The sequence below is a fragment of the Schistosoma mansoni genome (assembly GCF_000237925.1).
Source record: "Schistosoma mansoni, WGS project CABG00000000 data, supercontig 0173, strain Puerto Rico, whole genome shotgun sequence".
In the NCBI taxonomy this organism is placed as follows: domain Eukaryota; kingdom Metazoa; phylum Platyhelminthes; class Trematoda; order Strigeidida; family Schistosomatidae; genus Schistosoma; species Schistosoma mansoni.
In genome coordinates, this window is record NW_017386059.1 from 260,926 (window position 1) to 264,263 (window position 3,338).

Below are 3,338 nucleotides of genomic sequence, written 5' to 3' on the forward strand. Positions count from 1 at the left end.
TCAGGATTGTCAGGTCCTTTTCTGAGCATATCTCTATGATCAACTGCAGACACTCATAGAACTGATCTTTATCGTCTTCATTGCCATAATTGATGGGTGCATAACACTGGATAACATTCATTGTGATTCCCTCCTTCTTTGTTTTGAAATATGATTTGATGATCCTAGATTCATGAGATTCCTATCCAAAAAGTGTTTCTCGTGCTTTCATTAACACGATCAATGCAACTCGTTGTGCCTACAAAAAGTTTTCATCTTAATGACCAGGCTACAAAATCATTTTTCCGTATCTTTTCAGTCCATCTTGGGTTAGAAGGTTTTCGCTGATTCCGAGCACCGCCATGTTGTATCTTCTCACTCCCGTAGCTATTTGACTGGTTCTTCCGGTTTCTCATATTGTTCGAACATTCCATGTATCTATATAAATTGTTTCTCTGGTTGTTAGAAGGGGCATCAGCCTCGTGACGTCCGGAAAATCTCGGGTTTCATCATGAGGCGTCATAATTCTTCCTTATACTGGGAGGACCCAGTTTAAATGGTTTAATTATTTTAATCTGTTTAGCGTCCTTTAGCAAGGTGTTTTTCTATGAGATGGGGATGCTGATGTCATACCCAATTCTACTCTTTCACTGGGGCTTGTGACCGGCAGTGAACGTAGAAAGGTACGGACTGTTATTTCTGCTTCAGATAACTTTTGATTAAAAATCTAAATCAGACATTGTTAAATAAAATCATCCTGATATCGGAATCACCGGAATATGTATCCACTCAACATTAGAATACTTTGATATAAAACATGTTTATGAAAAATGAATTACTTTATAGATTTCGTGGATGACTGTTATTACTAAAACAAAAAATCTGAATGATTGTAATAGGTTGATTATATAAATATAATCGTTGACTAAATTTCGATCTGGCTCACTTTTAGTATAACATATGACTATTTTAGTCGTCTGACTTGTTTGAAACATACCAGCCGGTTATTCTAACGTAACATAGAACCTGGGGCATGTGCACATCGGTTCAATTTGCTATCGAATGATTGATTAGGTTTTGGTGCAGAATACATTGTATCATTATTTTTCAATTTACGCAAACTGTCTGTATAGCTCCGTGATTGATGATTTCATTATAAGTGATCTACAGATACTGAATAAAATCTGCTGCAGACAGATTGACTCAAGAAAACTTAGTCATTAAAATAGCTATTTAAGTGTTCAATTGATTATTATCTTTAGGTGGTCCACATTAAAGTTAGTTGCATTGAATTCAACTAATTATAATTTTTCATTGACTTTTAATATTTTTTCTATCAGTTTGCTTACAACTTGAAAAAAGTCTACAAACTTTTCTCATCACGTTACTTTCTCGTGTTCATAAAAATCTTTGGATAGAAAACAGAACATGAATTTGTATAGATTTCTTATAATCTACAGATGATCACTAATAGTTTATGATATTTATAAAATTGAATACAGCATTATGATTAGCAGTAAAATAGAAGACTCATGTTTCATCCTATTCAGAACTCGTCAGCTGGTTAAACCTATTCTGAAATGTTGACATTTACACTCGAAACCACTACTCATCACTTTAAAAGTCAATGTATTTTTAACCCAGCTATTGAGTCATGATGGTCATTAGCGTATTCAGCAGCTATTGCGTATCAATAATTACTTATTAGAGTGTTTTCCTTTCCGCTAGCAAACAACTCTTTGAATCATTGAGGTACATGAATTTATCACAAATTAACAATAACTTTAAGGTTTCAACTCATTATGTTATTTGCAAATCAAGTAATTTTCTACTGTTACAACAATGGTTAAAATATCCAGTCTATGGGATCTAATATCTTTAAAAAAGCATTAATTAAAGCTATTCAATTCATTAAACAGTTTCTTATTATTTCAAATGATCAATGAATTTCTACCTTGTATTATTCATCTAGAATAAATCTCCCAAACTCGGAAATCAATTAAAAAGTATTCTACATACAACAAATAATTCAACAATTAAAATTAAATCTATAAATAGAGAAGTGAAATGGTCAAAAAATGCCAATGAGGTTCGTGAAGAATTTATTACAAACGATGGTATACAAGCTTTAAATACGTTTGTTAATTGGTGTCATGAACAAAGATTATTGAAATTGCGTGAACAAGCTAAAGCAGAACAATTACATATTGATAAATTGAAACAACATATTAATGAGACTGAAAAAGAAACTGTCATTCAAATGAAAAATGGTAACAATGATGACGATATTCAACAGCATAAAGTGGTTATGCTATTACCACCATTGAATGAATTAGAAAGATGTGTTGTACGTTTAGGTGAATCATATGTAACTGAAAGACGTAAATGTTGTGTAAGTTATATCTATTAATTAACAAGCAGTAAATCCTATTTACTAAATACAATAAATCTATGCTCCTTTACTTAGTGTAATCCATTTAATAAGTGCGTACGTTAATATAGTTGTGTTTGAACCACACTTTAGATGTAAAGACAAACAATACTACTACCCGGTTAACAAAACTAACATAGGTAAAGCTAACTTTGAACCTGTGATCTAATAATTGGTGCGAAGTAATTTAATGATTCAGTAAAAGGCTTGGTTTGACAATATACAATTTCTATTTTGTATTAATAATAACAACGTAGTTAACGTTGACAAAAAAAAGAATCATATTGATCAAGTAATTTTTCAATGAATCCATTTTTTTTAGAATTTACAGCTGCATTATTTGTGCAAATAAACCTGTAGCTCTTCTGGGCTTAATGCTACTTCCATGTCCGGATAAATAAGGAGGATTACACTGATGATGTAAATGAAAGCACGAGAAACACTTTTTGGATAGGAATCTCATGAATCTAGGATCATCAAATCATATTTCAAAACAAAGAAGGAGGGAATCACAATGAATGTTATCCAGTGTTATGCACCCATCAATTATGGAAATGAAGACGATAAAGATCAGTTCTATGAGTGTCTGCAGTTGATCATAGAGATATGCTCAGAAAAGGACCTGACAATCCTGATGGAACGCCTAAATGCCACAGTCGGAATGGATAACATTATGTATAGAGATATCATGGGACAAACCATATCTGGTTCAATAACATGAGAAATCCGATAAGTTTGTTGGTTAAAAATTTTCGTCTCACAATGATTCTGAGTTTCATTTAACTCTGGACTGCTATGTGACGTTATACCACTTCTAGATAAAGATAACTGATCATTAGAAGCATCCATCTTAGCATTACTTTCAGCGAAATGAAGCATGGTATTGCAAACTGACTGAATGTGTCCAGTTTCACCACAGTTAAAGCAT